This window comes from Mus caroli, unplaced genomic scaffold (assembly GCF_978045245.1).
Source record: "Mus caroli unplaced genomic scaffold, Mus_caroli_1 scaffold_2, whole genome shotgun sequence".
Taxonomy (NCBI): Eukaryota; Metazoa; Chordata; class Mammalia; order Rodentia; family Muridae; genus Mus; species Mus caroli.
Genome location: NW_028227257.1, coordinates 145,350,699 through 145,371,256, shown reverse-complemented (window position 1 = coordinate 145,371,256; position 20,558 = coordinate 145,350,699). Strand labels below are relative to the sequence as shown.

Below are 20,558 nucleotides of genomic sequence, written 5' to 3'. Positions count from 1 at the left end.
ACTGAACAACTGGGTCACAGCCATACTCAGACCTGGAAGGGACCATTCATCACTAGCTCTTTGGGCGTTTTAACATACACAAGTCTCTGGGCCTCTTGGCTCCTTGTAAGGAAAGGCTCTAAAGCTGTTTCTGCACAGCGGGAGGGGAAAACCCTCTTAAGAGTGGCTCAGGCCTGGGCTGGGTCCTAGACTCCAGTTTTGCAGCTATGACCTCGGTCTTTGCATTAAGCACTTCCTGCCTTGGCGGTGGAATGTTCACACCACAGGGTAGGGGGACGCCCCCATCCCCCAGAGGCTTAGAGAAGATGCTCGGACCAACTTCAACCCTGCAGTCTTTGTTCAAACTAAAAGTTATCTCTCTACTTACTTCCCGACTTGCAGGCTTCCCGCTGTTCTCTAGTCTCTGCCTTCATTCCTTGATTTTAAACCAGGGGCCAAGTCTCTTATCTAAACTTTTGGGCTCGGACAGGGAGTTTCCCCTGATTCCACCAGGGGGCGCGCGTGAGCCTTGCAAAAACCGCACAAGAATCTCAGGGAAGAGTCTGAAGTGCAGGTAACCAGAGAGGCAGGAAAGCCTGGGACTGTAATGAGGGTCCCAAGGATGAGGCCCTGGTCCTGGAAGGTGTCTTGTCCCTCGGTTTGCTGGTCTAGAAAATGGGAGGAGGGCTACTAAGGCAAAGCTTCTCAACTTTTTTTTTTAATTAACATGATTTATTCTATTTTACAAATGTAATATTTTATTTTTCGAGAATTTCATGCAGGAGTCACTTGGACATCTTTTCTGAAAGCAGGCTTTGAGTCAGGGTCTGAGTATGGCCTGACCCATTTCTGATAGGCTCCCATGTGGTGTGCTTGCCTATGGCCCTGGGAATCATCTCCAGGGGATCTTCCAGGCCTAACCACAGATGAATTTCTGAGCTGGGCAGGAAGACCCTCTGGTCCTGAACAGCCCATCCATCTCCCTTGCCAGACACCTGTAATTCTAGAACGTAGGAGGCAGAGGCAAGATGACTATGTGAAGCTGGAGGCCAGCCTGGTCTACAAGTGAGTTCTAGGTTAGCCTAAGCTACATAGCAGGCTCTGTTTTAAAACAGAAACCAACCAGCTGGGTAGTGGCCCATGCTTTCAATCCCAGCATTGGGGAGGCAGAGGCAGGCAAATCTCTGTGAGTTCAAGCCTGGTCTACAGAGTGAGTTCCAGGACAGCCAAGAGAAACCTTGTCTTGAAAACCCAAAAACCAAACCAAACAAAACCAAAACAAACCAACCAGCCAGCCAGCCAGCCAAACAAAACCCCCAACACTCCTGCAAAGTGGCCTCCTGTGTGCGTGTGAGAGCGTGCGCGCACGCGCGCACACACACACACACAAACACGCATGCACACGCGAGCGCACGGATAAAGAAACAGGGAGAGTGGTGGTGAGCAAGCCTTCTATCAGGCAGACCCCAGCAACAGACCCTCTGCTGAAGCAGGCTATGAAAGAGGAAAGCCCTGCTAAACATAGACCAGGGAGGAATTGATTTATCAAGTAGATACAATTCTAAATTTGCACAAAACTAATAACATAGCCTCAAAGTATATAAAGCAAAAAAAAAAAAAATCATAATCAAGGGAACTAAAAGAAGAAACGAATATACCGTTCTTCCTCTGGGGGATGGGGGCGTCCCCCTACCCGGTGGTGTGAACATTCTACTGTGGGTGGTATCTGCTGGCAGCAGCCCAGATGAAAAGGAGCATGGGAGAAGAAGATTATGAGCTCTTTGCTCCCTCTCCCTCCTGCTGTCCAGTGAATTTGCCCTCCTCACAGCAGCCCCCACTTCCTGTGTCCTTCACTGATATCAGGCCAGTGTTTCCCTAGCTGATTAGGGGCCAGTGGCTCTCCAGGCTGTATTGGAACTCTGACTTGTGGAGTGAGCAACTACTGCCAGAGTCCCCAGTGAGAGTCACTGTGGGAGTCCCCCAGCTGCCGAGCAGAGCGAGGGAGACACCCAACATCAAGGACTGAGCCCCTGCTGGGCACTCGGCCTCTCAGCTAAGATTCAACAATTGTTGGCATTTCAATATAACTGACTTAATAATTTCTGTAGGGGCTGGTGAGATGGCTCAGTGGGTAAGAGCACCCGACTGCTCTTCCGAAGGTCCAGAGTTCAAGTCCCAGCAACCACATGGTGGCTCACAACCATCCGTAACGAGATCTGGCGCCCCTGGAGCGTCTGAAGACAGCTACAGTGTACTTACATATAATACATAAATATATCTTTTAAAAAAATAATTTCTGTAATATATACAAGGATGTATTCATCCCATTGTTTCTGGACCTCTAAAGAACCCTGGCGTTCCAATGATGCCCGTAAAGATATGTGAGATTTTATCACTATTTAATGTGAGAGTGGCCAGTGGAAGAACGGTATATTCATTTCTTCTTTTAGTTCCCTTGATTTTTTTTTTTTTTTGCTTTATATACTTTGAGGCTATGTTACTAGTTTTGTGCAAATTTAGAATTGTATCTACTTGATAAATCAATTCTTCCCTGGTCTATGTTTAGCAGGGCTTTCATAGCCTGCTTCAGCAGAGGGTCTGTGGCTGGGGTCTGCCTGATAGAAGGCTTGCTCACCACCACTCTCCCTGTTTCTTTATCCGCATGCTTATTACACCTCCACTATAAGCATCACATATTGTTGCTGCTTTTAACCTAATAAGACGGTGTTTGTCTTTCTAGCATAGTATTTAGTCTGCTTACATGTAATGCAGTTGCTCGTTCGTGCATTTGGCTTTGTGTCTCCGCTATTTTTCTCTTTCTCTTTCTTAACACCCTGGAATAATATAGCTGCATAAAGAAAGTGCCTTTCCAAAAGTGTTGGAGATGTGGCTCAGTTGGTAAAGTACCTGACCCACAAGGACAAGGACATGAGTTTGTATCGCCAGCATGCAAGTATGAAGGCTGCGTGCATGCGGTCACAAATCTCTGCAACCTGAGTGCTGGGTGGATCCTCAGAGCCCACAGGCCAATCAGTCTAGTCAAGATCGGTGAGTACCCAGAGCCTCCCCGCCCCCAATCAGTCTAGCCAATCAGTGAGTGCTGTGTGGATCCCCAGAGCCTGCAAGCCAATCAGTCTAGCCAATCGATGAGTGCTGGCTAGATGGAGAACTGAAGCCTTCTGATGGTGACCTCTGACCTCATCCTCCTACAGACACGCACTCACATACACTGCACACATGTGCATACGTACAAAATGGAAAGCGAAGGTGAAATACAGACCTTTCATTCAAATAACAAATGTGTCTCTAGCACAGCGCCACAATTAGCGATGAGCTGGGCTGAGAAACGGTTCCAGCCAGGACCGTGGAGATAAGAAAGGAATAAACGTCAGTGAGGAAAATATCTGGTTAATTTAAACAAATTTGTCTGTACAAAACAATAATAATAACAATGCCATGTGGAGATTGATATATAGAAAGAACTCAAATACCAGATGGTTCCAGATGACACCAGAACATGAATCAGGTGGGGTAAATAGGGTTTTCAATGGCCCGAGGTCCCTCATACCTGCATCAGTGGTGAGGATGACTGTATTCATTAATGTTAGACTTGGACGAGTCAAGGTGCACTGTGCTGCACTGGCTTTAGGACTGCCACATATAGAAAGGGACACTAACAATTAATAACACAGTGATATGATCAATATAAATACCGAACCCAAATGAAGTTTTAAGAGCATGTGTATGTGTGTGTAGAATACATTTTGACCTTTAAAATATGAAGCATAAGGAAATAATTTTTTAAAATGCTAATAAAAATCTCTTCAATTGGGACTGGAGAGGTGGCTCAGTGGTTAAGAGCACTGGCTGCTCTTCCAGAGGTCCTGTGTTCAATTTCCCAGCAACCACATGGTGGCTCACAACCATCTGTAATGAGATCTGACACCCTCTTCTGGTGTGTCTGAGGAGAACAACAGTGTACTTATATATAAAATAAATAAATAAATAAATAAATAAATAAATAAATAAATAAATAAATAAATCTTTGTTAAAAAAGTCACTTCAGTTGTTGGGTGTAAAGGGGGCTCAGTGGATAAAGCCCCTGCTTGTTAGTGTGAGGGCGCTGCTCAAACCCTCAGAGCCTCGGAGATGCCAGGTGGGCCTGGTGGTCTGCCTGTGATCCTAGGGCTCCAAGGGTGGATACAGGGGATTGCTGGGTCAAGCTGCCTAAACGAACTACCATATGGCCAAGCTGTGGGTTCACCTATAGATAAATACTCCCATATATGGGAACACGCACACACAAACACACCTGCCTGCATACCACACACCCAAACACATACATTTTTTTTTTCTGAGACAGGGATTTTGTCTGTAGGCCTTGCCACTCTGAAGACCAGGATAGCCTCAAACTCAGACATCTGCCTGCCTCTGTCTCACAGAGACAGAGGATTAAAGTGTTGAGATTAAAGGTGTGTGCCACTGCCTGACCCACACATACATTTTTTAAATTTACTTAAATTAGACAGTAAGCACACAACATTCTATTCAACATGATTCACATATGTCTACATATGCCAAATATTCTTTAGTTTCTGCTCCACAGTTAGCAAAGACAAATTTAAAGAGAAAAAATTCAGAATATAAGGCATGCATGATATGGTCTCATTTGTGTATACACACAAACACACACATGCATACTACATCATACCACACACACACATGCATACTACATCATACCACACACACACACACACACACACACACACACACACATGAGTACCACATCGTACCACACACACACACCACATTATACCATGTGCACACACACACACACTACACACACTATACACATGCACACACCACATCACACCTCACACACACACATGCATACTACATCATACCACACACACACACACACCCCACATCATAACAAACACACACACACACATGAGTACCACATCGTAACACACACACACACACACACACACACACCACATCATAACAAGCACACACACACACACAAACACACACCACACCATACCACACACACACATACCACATTATACCATGTGCACACATACACACACACTACACACACACTACACACACCACACACACACACCACATCACACACCACACATTCTGTAGGAAAAGCGCTGAAGCTTACTTGACAAAGTGCAATCCATGTTTAACTTGGCAGGATAAGAGGTGATAATTCTGAAAAAAAAAAACTGTCTATTTTTGTCGCATATGGAATCCATGTCATTTACACATTTTCATTAGATATCTATTACCTTGTAATTGCCAATCGCCAACAGATCAATGATGTTGTTGAAGAAGTAAATTGAAAATACATCATGAAAGTCTGTATATAATCAAGTGTCCTTAGCTAGGCCTGGTGGTACAGGCCTAAAACCCCAGCTACTCCAAAGGCTGAAACCGGAGGATTTTGAGTTCAAGGCCGGCCTGTGCTACAGAGTGAGTTCAAATCTAGCCTAGGCAACTTAAGGAAACTTTGTCTCAAAAAAATTTTTTTTCAATAAAAAGGAAAAGGAAAGTGAAAAGAGGGCTGAGAATGGAGCCCAGGGCTTAGAGCATGTTCCTGGTTGGGACAGCCAGCCAAACAAACAAACAAACAAACAAACAAACGTTATTCCTGGCTCCAAGTGGAACTGCCTTGTTGTGCTGGCCCACGTCTGTCACACGGTGGCGCTGCTAGTCTGCCGGCTGCTTCCAGCCCCTGGACCTTGGCAGGAAAGGGGTGGGATGTCTTAGTGAACAGATTTATGTCCTCAGCATCCTGCCGGCAGCCTCACTAGGTGGTATCTGGAGTACAGACTCAGTAAGTCAACCGTCCCCATGGGTAGCTCCCGCTGCTGTGAGTCGAATGGCTTCACATCTCCCCATGACCAGCCTGGATACCCAGGTCAAGCCTGTATGGCCTTCAGGATCTGCTCTAGAGGTACAGAGTTTAACGTCCAGCAGGAGCCCATTCCGTCGTGGCCCGTCTCACCTGTCACGGGAGTTAGCTGTAAGAGAAGGGGGTCTGTGGTGAGGTGGTTGGTCATGGCTCTCTGCCCTGACCTCAGTCTCTGAGCGAGTGGTGTCTGCTCAGGGGCTTCCACAGCTCCCTACCACCCTCAGTCAAGTTCCAATGTGCTTCTGGCAATCAGCCCATGCTCCACCCCCTCGGACCCCTTTCCTCCCTTCTGCCTGTCACTGTCCTCATTGTTTCCATTCTTGCAAACGCTCTTTCACTTCCTGTAGCATAAATACTGCGTCCTTCTAGAATTCTCTCCAGCTCCCTCCCTTCCCAACACTACACTTGATTCGGGCCATATGTTGGGCAGGGCCCCATGGGAACCCAGAGCCTGTCTGCCTGGATCATCTCCTCTCTCCTGTGCCAGGACCTGGGGCACCCAGCAGGCACTCACATGTCCCTGCACTGTGTAAGAAGGCTGGAGAGCAGTCACTGGCGGCTGCGGTTGGAATGGGGGGCATAGGGGGGAGGCTGGGGGAGCTGGGGGTGGAAGCTGGAGGACTGGGGGGGTTAGGTGGGTGGGGGGAGGGGTCCTTTAGGGAAACGAGAAGACATGATAAAGGTACTGCCAGGGCCCCTGGCAAACAGCTCTAGCTGGACCAGATTGAAGTCAACACATGAGATAGGTCCCCATCAGCCTGGTCTCTTTCTGTCACACGCTACTGTCCTCCAGACCCCGCATGTAGTCCTCCTGACTCACTGGGTGATAGCTTCCAGAAAATGTCCCTGCATTCTGTCACCTGACTTTGTATCTTTTCTCCACCCGTGTCTCCACGGTCTATCTATCTCAGGGTGGACTCCATCACCCACCTGCCATCAAGGGCTTGGTGACTCCTAGGATCCTGTGAGGTAATTCATTCCCTGTTGCTCCTTGTCAGTTCCTCAAATGACATGCTGCAGCCGTTCTTCCTGTCCCGAGTTCATTTTGCTCCCCAAGCCTGGGCAAGCCCCTCTGTTTCTAGGGGATGAGTGTAAACTCCTTCAGTTTCTGTTTATACCACCTTTCTTCCAGGAAGCCCTCTCTGATTTGGTGTCACTCCTTGGGGTTCCTGCAATCAGCTGAACCTCTTTGTCTTTGTCCTGTTGACACTATGTGGCCCTTGCTCATGGCCTGCCTTTTGATGGAAGATGGCATTTAGTCCTTGTTCTATGGCCTCTTGCCACCCCCTAGCCCCAAGTGCACTATCTTTATTGAATCCCCCAGCTTTGGGGGGTTCCCATCTCCAGCCACATGCTGGCTTACTCCCCTTCTTGGGCAATTCTTTCTCATTCCCATCTTCTAAGGCCGGACTTTCATCCTTAGACTTTCCTCCTTCTGTCTCCTGGCACTTCCTCTAGGCACCTGTATCTCAATCCCATCCGTCCCTGAAGGGCGTGAACCTGTCCCCAACCCATGGCTCAGCCTTATACCAGCTACCAGCCTCTCTACTGTAGCCCAACTGTCAGAGTACAAAGCCAGCCTGAAGCTCAGCCACTCTTCTGCTCCTCGCCGTAGACCACATCCTTTGCCCTGGGAAACAGGAACCTTGGTGTCCATTTCCCTTCCTCTTACCATCCCACAGCCAACCCATCAGGAAAGCCCGTGGCTATCTGCAGAACATGTCAGAGTCCCGCAACTTCTCACATCCCCATGGGGACTACCTAGTCCTAGATCTCTTGTTAGGTCAAGTTCAATTCCCTTCTCCCATTCTCCTGACATCCACTCTGCCCCTCTGAGGCCTGTTCTCAATGGGGAAGCCACCTGTGAGTGAGACCATGAGCCTCTCTGTTCTAGGCCTCCCCTGGGCCATCTCCCTACCTAGAATATACTGGGTCCCTCTTGGACTGCTAGATGCTCAGGAGCTGGCCTGGTCTCTACTGTTCCGTAGACAACCTTAGGGTCGTGAATGGGCCTCCCCTTGGCTTCTGACCATGTCCCCATGTCTGTAAAGATCCTGTTCCTTTCCCCTCCACCTTCCCTCACCTCTTCCTTTTAGATCATTGTTCAGTGAGGTCTCCCCGGATTAATTTAGCTACAAAGCCACTCCCCAGCACTTTCCATCTCCTCCCCGGCTCACTCATCGCCTCTGACACACTGCCCTTGTCTATGTGTTCATTATCTGTCTCCTCGCCCAGACTCTAAGTCTGGGAAGGCAGGGATTTTCTCCCCTATTGTGCTCTTCTGTGTTGGAGTCTCGGTGCTTAGAACAATATCTGACAGATGCCAGACTCTCAATAAACAGTAGCCAAACGAATAGATAACCAAATCCGCTTTCACCAGGCAGTGAAGAACAGGACGGCAGGGGCATGCCTGTGCTTACCGCCATGGCCTAGGACTCAAGTCGTAAGAAATGCTCAGTAAATATTAGTTAACTACATGCATGAGTGACTGGATAAATGGGCCAGGACACTGACTGTCGCCAAGGGCTGCCACTGGGCAAGTGTTCTGGCCTGAGCATGCAAGAGTAGACAGGCCTATCCTCTCTGGAGATGCTTGCTTCCCTGGACCAGTCAGGTGCTCTGCGATAGCAGTCCTTCAGTATGTCTCTGGTAGGATCCTCCCAGGGCTCTGGAGAATTGCTTTGCCTCTTCCCAGCAATGTAGAGAATGGCTCCAGGTAGCATGTTAACCCACACTCTGAGCTTCCAGGCCTTAGTCTGCTTCTGAGACTCCCCAGCAGACAACCTAGTGCCAGGTGTGAAGGGACATGTGGGACTCCATGGTGTTGTGTGTCATCATGTAGAGGGGACCAGTAAGGTATGTGACAGCAAGGAGGCAAAGGTCAAAAAGGAAGATGCTGCTAAACGGCTCAGTGACGAAACCTCATCGCAGGAAAGCACGGGACTAAACCACAAGCCATGAGAATGCTGAGCCTTGGATGGGAGGTGCATCTATGGGTCTATAGCTGTGTGCACTGGTAGCCTGCTGGACTCACACTTAGCCACCCCTTAATGGTGGTGACCCCATGAGAATGCTGAGCCTTGGATGGGAGGGTGCATCTATGGGTCTATAGCTGTGTGCACTGGTAGCCTGCTGGACTCACACTTAGCCACCCCTTAATGGTGGTGACCCCATGAGAATGCTGAGCCTTGGATGGGAGGTGCATCTATGGGTCTATAGCTGTGTGCACTGGTAGCCTGCTGGACTCACACTTAGCCACCCCTTAATGGTGGTGACCCCATGAGAATGCTGAGCCTTGGATGGGAGGTGCATCTATGGGTCTATAGCTGTGTGCACTGGTAGCCCGCTGGACTCACACTTAGCCACCCCTTAATGGTGGTGACCCCATGAGAATGCTGAGCCTTGGATGGGAGGTGCACCTATGGGTCTATAGCTGTGTGCACTGGTAGCCTGCTGGACTCACACTTAGCCACCCCTTAATGGTGGTGACCCCATGAGAATGCTGAGCCTTGGATGGGAGGGTGCATCTATGGGTCTATAGCTGTGTGCACTGGTAGCCTGCTGGACTCACACTTAGCCACCCCTTAATGGTGGTGACCCCATGAGAATGCTGAGCCTTGGATGGGAGGTGTATCTATGGGTCTATAGCTGTGTGCACTGGTAGCCTGCTGGACTCACACTTAGCCACCCCTTAATGGTGGTGACCCCATGAGAATGCTGAGCCTTGGATGGGAGGTGCATCTATGGGTCTATAGCTGTGTGCACTGGTAGCCCGCTGGACTCACACTTAGCCACCCCTTAATGGTGGTGACCCCATGAGAATGCTGAGCCTTGGATGGGAGGGTGTATCTATGGGTCTATAGCTGTGTGCACTGGTAGCCTGCTGGACTCACACTTAGCCATCCCTTAATGGTGGTGACCCCAGAGTGGGGAGTGAGCTTAAAGGAAAACTCATGTTGCTCAGCTTGGCAGAGCATACCTTCAATCTTAGAACCCCAGAGGCAGAGGCAGGTAGATCTCTGTGAGTTCAAGGCCAGCATGGTCCACACCTAGTGAATTCTAGGACAGCCAGGGCTACAAGACCCTGTCTTAAGCAAGCAATCAAGCAAGCAAATACACACACACACACACACACACACACACACACACACACACACACACACACACTCAAAACCAAAGAAAGAAAACTACGTTCTTCTTTTGACCTAACTTTTTTTTTAAGTTTTCATCTTTAGCCCTCTCTATGGAAGTCCCCAAATTCATAGTAATGCTCCTGCCTCAGCTTTTCTAGTTCTGGGATTACACACATGAGCCATAATAATGTTTTTAAAAATTGTCCCCATGACTATGCCAGGGCTTGGTCTCCACACATTGCTCCTGAGCTTTGAGGTGGGCAATGGTTTGGTCCTCAGGGCAAAGAAAGGAGAGCAGATCAAATGGATGGTAGCTGATTCACCAGCTGAGCGGTGAATGCCATCGGTTCTCAACCTCCAACCCCCATTGACCCAAAAGCCTCACTCTGACATTGAAGGCTCTTGTCCTCTCAAGGCTAACCAGTCTCCCAGCATCCCCACACAGACACAGGTCAGCAAACTACAACCCATGTGATCCTCACAGCTTCAACTGGTTGAAGAGAAACTCCAAAAATGTTTACTATTTTATGGCTAGATAAGAAAATAAGAAAGTCCACTTTTGGTGTCAAGTAATGGTTTGTATGTTTATTTATTTATTTGTGTGTGTGTATGTGTGTGTGTCTACATGCCTGTGTAAGGGTGACTTAAAGGCTAGAAGATGATATTGTATACCTTCCTTTTCCTTTGAGGCAGTTCTCTCACTGAACCTGGGGCTCACAGGTTCTCAGCTAAGCTGGAGGAAGCCAGCATGCCCCAGCAACCGTCCTACTTCCACTTACCTCGCACTGGAGTCACAGGCACCTGCGGGCATCTAGGGATGCCCTCTTTACTAGACGGGTGAAGGGCTGTGTGTCTGCTTCATCGCTGGGGTGCCAGAGAGCTGCTGGCAAGCAGCTCAGGGGAGACAGAACGCAATCTGAGGATCTCTGATCTAGACAGAAAGGTTCCAAGGGGCTTTAGACTGGCTGGAATGGCCAAAGTGTTGGAGCTCTCCAAAGGGAGGCTCATGCAGCGTCAGGGTCTCTCCCACTACCATCATCTCAGCGCCAAGGTGGGGAGTGGTTGTGACTAACAACGAAGGGCAGCTGGTAGCCGCAGCAGCAAGCAGGCGTGTGAGTCCAGCCTGCTAGGCAGATCCGAGGTCCAGCAATGAATGCTTCAGGAGAGAAAACTCTCCCCCAGAGTCTTACAGCTCAATAAAACAGCCACTCTCAGACAATTCTCAGTGAAATAACTTGTGTACTTCATCCACATGGATAGGAATAAACATATACATTTCAAGGATCAGGCGGGGTCCAGAGTTCGATGCTTCGCGCTGGCTCAGTCTGGGATGTTAGGCATGCTCTATTTGCATGGAAAGGACGTCAGGTGTTGTCCCTATGTGATTGATAGTTGTGGTCCTCTCAATGGGGTGTCACGCTTACCTGTTCCAGGACAGGAAGAGCTTGGCAGGAAGCTGTTTCCAAGCCTGCTGTTCTCAATGCTAAGACTCCCTGGGGTTTTAAACCTGCTCAACCTTACTAGTTCTTCTGTCTGCTGGCATGGTCCACTTGTCCCACAGACAGTGCTGGGATCTGCTGCTCGTCATTTCACATCAAACGCTCTTAACTGCTGAGCCATCCTGCCCCCAAGAGTTCTGTTTGATTGGTCCACAGTCACATCCACTCATTGGGGAGCTGCCCAAAGTTGTTCTCCAGTTACAAATGCAGAGCTGAGCAGAGTTACAAAGTCTGAAATATTTACTGCGTGGCCCCTCCAGCGTGTAACTTGCCTGCCCTGCAATGGGTCAGCTATGTGGTCTGACACTCGGAACTTTCTTTTCCGTGTGTCCAGTCTTCCAAAGGGCCACAGTAAAAGAGCATTTTAAGTCTCTCGCAACGGTGAGCAGACTCCCCACCTGGTAACACTTTGAGAGCCTCTCTCCTATGGCTGGTGATGCCCATGGCCAGTACTCTGGCTGACTCATCCCTGGGTCATTCCTTTGGCATAGTCTTCAGGCAGCATTTGCTGAATCGCACAGACGGCTACTGTTGCTCATCTGGAAACATAGCAGGCTTCTTGTGGGTTTTCCTGACTGGCTTCGGCGTGACTGCCCAGCACCACCTAGAAGAGAGCAGAGTTCTTGTTCTGGCAGGTAATCCAGCTATGTGTGGGACAGTGTGCCGTGGAGACTGCTAGCTCATGGGATTATGTCCTGGAGGGGGTCTCCAGGGGTTGCTAATCTGGGGACACCTATGACTGTCTTGGGTGGTGACCTTGATGCTTGGTGGATGAGAAAAAGGACCTTCACATTTGCACCATCCTTGCGCTGACCTATGTACAGGTTCACTGTCACTGATTATGCTGGGGTTTCCTTTCCAGGACACAAGTCCAGCTGGATCCTGGGACCTCAAGGCAGGCCTCCTGGTTCACTGTGATTTGGGGGATCTTTGAGGACCCCAGACTACCATTCTGAGCCCCTTACCCTGGAAAATACTTAAAGCCCCTAACTCTAGCTATTCCTCTCTAGCCAGCTTTTCTGGAAGGACTTGGGACTTTCCACACAGCTCTGTGGCTGAGGGCGTTCACACTGCTCTGTGGCTGAGAGTGTTCACACTGCTCTGTGGCTGAGAATGTTCACACTGCTAAGTGGCTGAGAGTGTTCACACTGCTCTGGGATTGAGAGTGTTCACACTGCTCTGGGATTGAGAGTGTTCACACTGCTCTGTGGCCAAGAGCCAGCCCTGGGATCAGCTAGTTGGGAAGGTTGGTGACTCGTCCTCCTCAGCAGCACCCCAATGACTGATTTCTTTCTTTGAGAAAATGTTGTTTTGCATGTGTATGTGCGAGTGCACACATGTATGCATGCTCGTGTGCACAGGCGCATGAAAGCCTCAGGCTGGCGGATGTCACCTGTCTCCCTCAATCAGTCTTTCCACCTTTTCTTAACTTCCTAGTTTCTTATTTAGCACAAACATCTTACTAACCCTAGAGATTTTACCATGTGGTGAGCCAGCTTGTTCCAAGGATCCTCTGTCTTTGTCCCTGGGTCCTGGGATTATAGGCAAGTCGCCTTGCCTACCTGGTTTTTCACTTAGGTTCTAAGAAGCTGAACTCCTATCCTCGTGCTTGTGTGATAAGAACCTTACCAGCTGAGCCATCTGCCTGCACAGGACTGGGGCGTCTGGGGTCCAAATTGGACCAAACTCTTCCCGCTTCACTCCTGGAGGCAGTGTCTTGCCTCTTCTGTCCTGATCCCTGGTTTTATGGGACAGTGTGGTGGGATTCCCTGAGACTGCTAACTCACAGGCCCTGCACAGGCAGCCATGGGAGCCATTGTCCTCTGAAGGAACTCACGATCTGCTCGTGACGTTTCCTTGCTTTTCTACCATCAGGGACAGGGTAGCCTGGTGTGGCTCGGGACTTGTTAGATGGTACTGGCCATGAGACTTGGGGCCTTTAAAAGAAACTCCATAATCTAGGAACAGGACGACGTGGCTCAGAGGGCTTCCAGATGTGAACTCTTGGGAATCAGAGCAGAGGCTGGTGGGACAGCTGATCATCCAGATGATTCTATCCGTCTCCACACCTTTCTACTGCCCACACCAGACAACCTCCTTTCCATGAGGCCACTGGAGAGGCGAGGGTTCAAATCCCAGCTTGACCACTTCTCAGTCGCTGAGTTGGGGCAAGGGGATGTTGGAGTTCTTATCTGTGTGGCCCTGTGTTCAGAGTCCTACTGAGAATAGAAGACCCAAGAAGAGTCAGGGAAACGAGAGATACCTGTCACAGACAGGATACTCCAGGGACGCTGTCTCAGGTCCAAGGATTCACTGCATTGTGTGCCCAATAAATCGAGGAGGAGAAAAAGGACAGCTGAGCTTCCCCCATCGTGGGCTTTGTTGGGGTTTGCTAGGGGCTCCTCTGGATGCTCTGAGCACAGGATGGACCTGCATTGAGGGTGGGGACTGGCAGAGTATGCACCATTTGGAGGTCTGCGGAGGAAATCACTGTGGGGTCGGGTGGGGTGAACAGGATGGCTCTGGAACGCAGTCTGCGGCCCTGGGGTGGGAGGGGGAGTGCCAAAGTCCATGTTGGCACACACCTGTGATCCCCACACTGCAGAAGCTGAGGCAGGAGGATGCTAAGTTCCAGCATGGCCACATAGCAATATCCTCTTCTAAACCAAAACAAAGCCCGAGAGGCTGCCGTGTGGCTGGGGTGGGAGGGTGTGGTGATTTGAATGAGGATGCCCTCATAGCACATATACGCACATGCTCAGCCCCTGAGCTGTCTGGGAAGGATTCGGAAGTATGGCCTTGTTGTGTCACTGAGAGTGGGTTTAAGATTTCAAAAGCCCACACCAGGCCAAGTCTCTCTCTCTCTCTCTCTCTCTCTCTCTCTCTCTCTGTCTGTCTCTCTCTCTCTCTCTCTCTCTCTCCTTCTGTCTCTCTTTGTCTGTCTCTGTCTCTCTCCTTCTGTCTCTTTTTGTCTGTCTCTCTCTGTCTCTGTCTGTCTCTGTCTCTTTCCTTCTGTCTCTGTCTCTGTCTCTGTCTGTCTCTGTCTCTCTCCTTCTGTCTCTCTTTGTCTCTGTCTGTCTCTGTCTCTGTCTGTCTCTGTCTCTCCTCTGTCTCTCTCTTTCTGTCTCTGTCTCTCTGTCTCAGTCTGTCTCTGTATGTCTCTGTCTTTCTCTCTCGGTCTGCCTGCTTGCCAGTGAATCAGATTGTAGCCCTCAGCCCTGTGCTTACCTACCTGCAGGCATGCTGCCTGCCGTGATGATGATAGGTTAACCCCCTGAAACTGTAAGCAAGCCCCCAATTAAATACTTCCTTTGATAAGAGTTGTCTTGGTCATAATGTCTCTTCACAAAACAGAACAGTTACTAAGACAGAGGGGGAAAGAAGTGGGGAGAGAGGGAAGGGGAAGACATAAAGAGAATGTGGGGACGAAGCCATGTTGGGCCAATTGCACACACTCCTGAGGGCTGTGCTATGGTCTTGAGAGGACAGGGTGTCCTCACTGCCCAATTTATGAATTACCCAGCAGCCCTCCAGGGCTTACCCTCACACTCCAGAGGCACTAAAGAGGAAACTGAGTCACTGAAAAGGGAGCTTGAGTGCTGAGGGTCGCTTCAGCCGGTGCGATGGAGTGGGCTTTGGACCAAGGCGGGTAGGTTGGCACCTGGTCTTGAGCTCTGCCACCTGTGCCCAGGCAGTGTCTAGACAGCAATAAGCCTGGCCAGACACCACAGCACTTGGCTCAGTGGGAGCAGGGCATCTGGGCTCCTCCTGGCCTCCCTTTGGCCTTAGGAAAGTTCAAGCAGAAAATCTGGGGCATAGAGACAACTGGAAGGATGTGGAAGCACACTATCTCAGTGTACGCATTCCCACGCCTCCTGCTTCCGGTCCTGTGAACTCCTCTTCATCCGTCACAGTCCTACCTGGCCAGCCCTGCTCCCCATGCTTTCTTGAATCTGCCGGAGCTGACCACTAGCCCTCATGTCCCTACTTCACTCTCATCTTGCTCTCAGATCGCTGAGCTCTGCGTCTTCCTTTGGGCATCTGGATTTCCTGCTGGGCCAGGCTCAGGACCTGACAGAGGCAGTACTATTTCTATGCTGGGCTGGTAGTTTGACCTTTGCAGAGGCAAGCAATGATCAAGCTTGGTGCCAGGCACATATCCTTTCTCCCTCATGCCTCCTGCAGGGCTCCCATCCCCTCACTACTCTGATTGAAGTCTCACTCCACTCTTTTCTTCCTTTACTTTTTCTTCTCCCTTCCTTTCTACCCACTTTTTTTGGGGGGGGGCGGGGTCTCATGTAATCCAGATTGGCTTCCAGTGTACCAGAGGGTGACTTTGAACTTCTGATCCTCCTGTCTCCATCTCTAAGTGCTAGGATCACCATGCTCTGTTTATAATGCAGTGCTAGGGATGGAAGCAGGACTTCTTGCAGGCTAGCTGGGCGCCCTACCAACTAAGCTACACCCACAGCCCCTATTTAACTCCTTTCTGTGCCTAAGGCAACTGTGACTGGAGCAAGATCTCTTGCTGGGCTGGCCTAACAGGCTTCATAGGGAGCTGTGGGTCTCAGACCCACATCACATGCTACCCCAACCCATCCTTCCTGCCGCTCTGAGCTCTCTGACATCTCTGTGTATCTATCTGCCTGTATTCCTCCAACATCACACGCTACAGCAGAGCTCCCTGTGCCCCGCCCAAGCCCTCTTCCTCTCCCTGCAGCAGACCAACTGCCTTCAGGTCATCCTGGACTCCCCCCCCCTTCTCTGCTGGCCTTGCAATGGCACTCAAGATCCCCTCAGGTGTCCTGAATCTATGCACTTTCCGTCAACCCCCACCCCCTGCTGGAGTTCCCAGGGTTTTTACCTTCAGTAATAGCAATGTCCTAGGTGGCGTCTCTGAGTTCACTTGTGGCAGCAGCCAAGGAGCCTCTTGGACCCATCCCTTGCCATGGGCTCCATACTTCCCGGCCCATAGAGCTCTCCATGATGCTGCTTCTGATCTTCCTCTCTTCTCCCGAGCCATCCTCTCACTTGTCCACCCACTCTAACACCCTGGCCATCATCTTGAACCTTCTACCCATCAGCCTTTGAGGTGGCTCTGCTCACTCATGCTTGATGGCCCCTTGGACTTTGCACAGCAGGACCCATCAATCCATTGCTCAGATCCGATTCCTCTGGGCCTCTATTTGCTTTCTCAATAGCATCTATCTTTGATGGAAGAGTGTGTTTCCCCTCAGCTAGATTATAAACCCACAACAGTGGGAATGCTGGCTACACCAGGCCTCGTACCAGAGCTAGGCCAAAGTCAGCACTTGTAGAATGTTGAGCCTGCAGGCCTTTCTGCTCCACCAACTGTGGTTTTACAGTTTAACCTACAGAAGTCATCAGATGGATACGAGTAGGGTACATGAAGACATTCCTCACAGTGTTGGGGATGTAGCTCAGGCAGCAGAGTGTTCACCTAGAATGCATGCAATCTTGGATTCAGTGCCTGGCGCTGAGGTGAAAACCATCGTGGTACCACGTGCCTGTGCATCCAGTACTCAAGGGGTGGAAGCCAGAAGAGGAGACATTCAAGGCCACCCTCAGTGTCACAGTGAGTTCTTCATCAGCTGGGGAGCCACATGAGATCATGTCTTTATTTTATTTATTTATTTATTTATTTATTTATTTAATGCATGAGTACACCACCATTGCTCTCTTGAGACACACCAGAAAAGGGCACCAGACCCCACAACAGATGGTTGTGAGCCACCATGTGGTTGCTGGGAATTGAACTCAGGACCTCTGCAAGAGCAGTCGGTGCTCTTAACCACTGAGCCATCTCTCCAGCCCAATCCTGTCTTTAAAAGAAGGAAGGACACTGATTGTAAGGTTGCTTGATTGCATGACAACTGGAAGTAATGCTAAGCAAGTCCAACAGTCACAGCCAAGAGCACTGATGTCACCAAAGAAAGGGAGTGTGTGGTGGCGACTCAGTTATTGCAAAGGAGCCCTGGAGAGCAAGGACTCTGGGTGCATCTGTAAACATGTCTACTTATGGGTGGAGAAAGTGCCAGAGAGTCAAGCTTTGTTCCTTGTCTGGAAAAGGAAAAGGAGCTGGGGAGGGTAGCAGCCCATGATGGAGGCACAGACACCAAGACTCACTTCCTGCCCTGGACTTCATTGTGAAAAGCTTTGTCAAGTCCTTCAGCTTCCTTGGCTAGAGAACGGGCCTCTGCTCTCCCCACTGGCTGCACCAATCTCTGGAGAGGGTCAGAGCTGGAGAGAGGGAGAAGTCATACCTTCTACTGACTGTGAGAGATGGGCCGGGCCCTAGGCTGTCTTCTCCTTCTAGCCTAATGTTAGCCCTGAAGGATGGCTGAGTTACTCCAGTCATCCAGCGGCTAAGGGCATAGTCTAGTTATGAGCTAAGGGGACTACCCTTTTAAAAAACAAACAAACAAACAAACAAACAGACATATTTTTGTTGATTATTTAGGAATTCCACATAATGCACTCTGATCATTTTTTTTTTTAAATAAGAGCTCTAATAGCCTAACTTGGCCTTGAACTCATTCTGTAGCTGAGGAGGACCTTGAACTTCCGATTCTCCTGCCTCTGTCTCCCAATTGTAGGCATTACCACCACACCTGGTTAACGTGCTGATGGGGATTGAATGTAGAACACACACACACACACACACACACACACACACACTCGTGGTCTACAAGCATGGAGAGGTCAAAGTACAAATTTCAGTTGTTTCTTTCTGCTGTGATTTCCGCAAATCAAACTCAGGTTGTCGGGCTTAGGTAGCAAGTGCTTTTTACCAAAACACTAAGCTAGCTATCTTGTTGCCAGTCTGCCCCAGTCCATTTTAGATTCCCACTAATGTGGTTAAGGCTGGCTTTGAACTCACTACCCTTCTACCTCAGTCTCCCCAGTGTTTGCTGAGCTGTAGTGAGTCCTAGAGCATCCAGGATGCCCCAGGACCGGAGAGAACTCACCTACTTGCTGGGGAAACATGGTCCCATTCCCTATACTTAACTCCCCCACCCCCTGCAGTATCCCTTCCCCAGGCACCCTTAATGAGGAGATCCAGGGAGCCTGGTGCCCACAGTAGGCTTGGGTAGGGCCTGGCCTCCCTGTAATTAAGGCAGCAGGAGGCTGGGAGCCGGGATCCTGTCATCCAAAGTGGGGAGGAGGGGAGAAGGAGCAGGAGGAACCTCCCTGTGGCCAGGCTGACCACGTCAGCAGCCACTGGCTCTCTGGGAGCCGCTAGGTAGCAGCTGGGATAGACTCAGTATGGATGCCGCTAGCTCAGCATCACCCTGGTCCAAGCCAGTGCAGGCCCATACCATGGACTTAGGGCAGAAAAAACTTGATCTGAGTCCTGTAGATGCATGTCCCCTATCCCTCTCCTCTTGATCTCTCTACCCAACTCCACAGCCATTCCTCCAAAAAAGCAGGCCAATGACGGCTCAGATCTCAGCGTTCAGCTAGGCAGAGGGCCAATGGTATCTCTTCTTCAGCAGGCAGCACTGTGTGTTGGGGAGATTGGGAAAGGGCTGCTCAAAGGGACACCCAGGCATCCCTTGGAAAGGAGGTCAGCCTCTGAACAGATGCTTCCTGCAGCCCCTGGAGCAAGCCTGCACTCCAGTTGTCCCTCTGATCCTCTGAGCTCTATCTCTGTGCTCATCTCACTGGAACCTTCTCTAGTCACGTGACAATCTGTCTGCTCCCCACCAGATACTCCCCTGTCAGCACAGGTCTCTGCTCCTGCCTCTGCATCAGCTTGGACATGGTTCACTCTACTTGCATTTCCCCTCCTGGACTCCTTGCACTGGTTTGGGCCAGGGTGATGCCAAGCTAATGAAAGCCTCTTTGTCCTTCCACTCCCTGGTGCCAAGGCTGTGACCTCTCTGGAACCCAGACCTGCCCAGGTGGTCACTCATAAGCTGTGGCCTGGACACATCTCTAAGCTGCATTGTATTTGTCTATGAAATGGGTTTCTAGCTGAAGCCACCCTTGGGAGACTTTCCTGGGAAACAGGTGGGTAAACACTCCAAAAGGTACCACAGTGGGTGGGCTTAACAACTTGTCCCCGTGTGACCACAGCTGCTCTTGTGGAAGCTATAGGCATGCTCTGCCCATCCCTGCCCCACCCTTAACACAATGGCCAGAGAGGCCTTCTTAAGGCAACTGGAATCATGTCACCAACCAGATGTCCAACTCCAGCTTCTCTGGACTCCCTCTCCCCCTCTTGCTCAGCTCTATCTATTCGTTCTAACCACTAGAACAAATCTGACGACCACCCAATGTCTCATATGCATGCCTTTCATCCTTCTCTACCCGGCTAACTGCTATGTGCCTTCTCCCCCAGGGAGCACCCATGACCATCTCTCTCATTCCAGGGAGCCCCCATTCTCTGTGCTCCAGGGGTGCGATCCTGCACGCTCCATTGCAGTAACTAGCACAGCTGGGTGCCGATGCCCCTGCAGTGGGCCAGACATTTCACCTTGCTCTCTGCTGCAGACCCAGCACAGCACGGTGTCTGGCAAGGACTGGATTCTCAAAAAAAAAATATTTAGTGACTGGATGGATGGATGAGTCAATTTCTGCATCCCACACTGCAGGAAATGTCTGAGAACAGATTTGAGTGGGAGGTTCCTGCAAGGCCTGGGAGAAGCCCCTGGGCTTTGGGGTGCTAGGCGGTGAACAGCAGACACCCTTATCCCCTCCCACGAGGAGGTCAGCCTCCCCATCCATTCGCACGGGTTTCTGAGGTCCCAGAACCAGCTTCCAGATGTTAAGCTCCGTGTCAGCCTTACCTTCTAGCTTTTCCATCTGCACAGCCGGACCAGATCCCTGCAGCCAGCAACACGGGCAGCCAGGCCAGCCGTCCCCAGCGTCTTCCTATTTTAGACATCTCGCCGCCTCGGTCCCTTCTAATGTTTCCAGGCAGGCTGCGGGGGGAGGAAAAAAAGGTTACTGCTACTTTAAATGTACTGTATGAAGGCGAGGGCTGGAAAGGGGCCTGCT

General features: G+C 50.2%; 1 long non-coding RNA gene across 1 annotated transcript; it reads right to left on the bottom strand.

Moving 5' to 3' along the window:
* Window positions 1-5,195: 5,195 nt before the first annotated feature.
* On the bottom strand, window positions 5,196-20,558 carry LOC110309229 (uncharacterized). Its single transcript, XR_003838416.2, has 3 exons — window positions 20,348-20,558; window positions 10,815-12,138; window positions 5,196-6,011 (listed from the first exon to the last, which is right to left on the bottom strand). It is a non-coding gene; the product is annotated as an uncharacterized LOC110309229 (long non-coding RNA).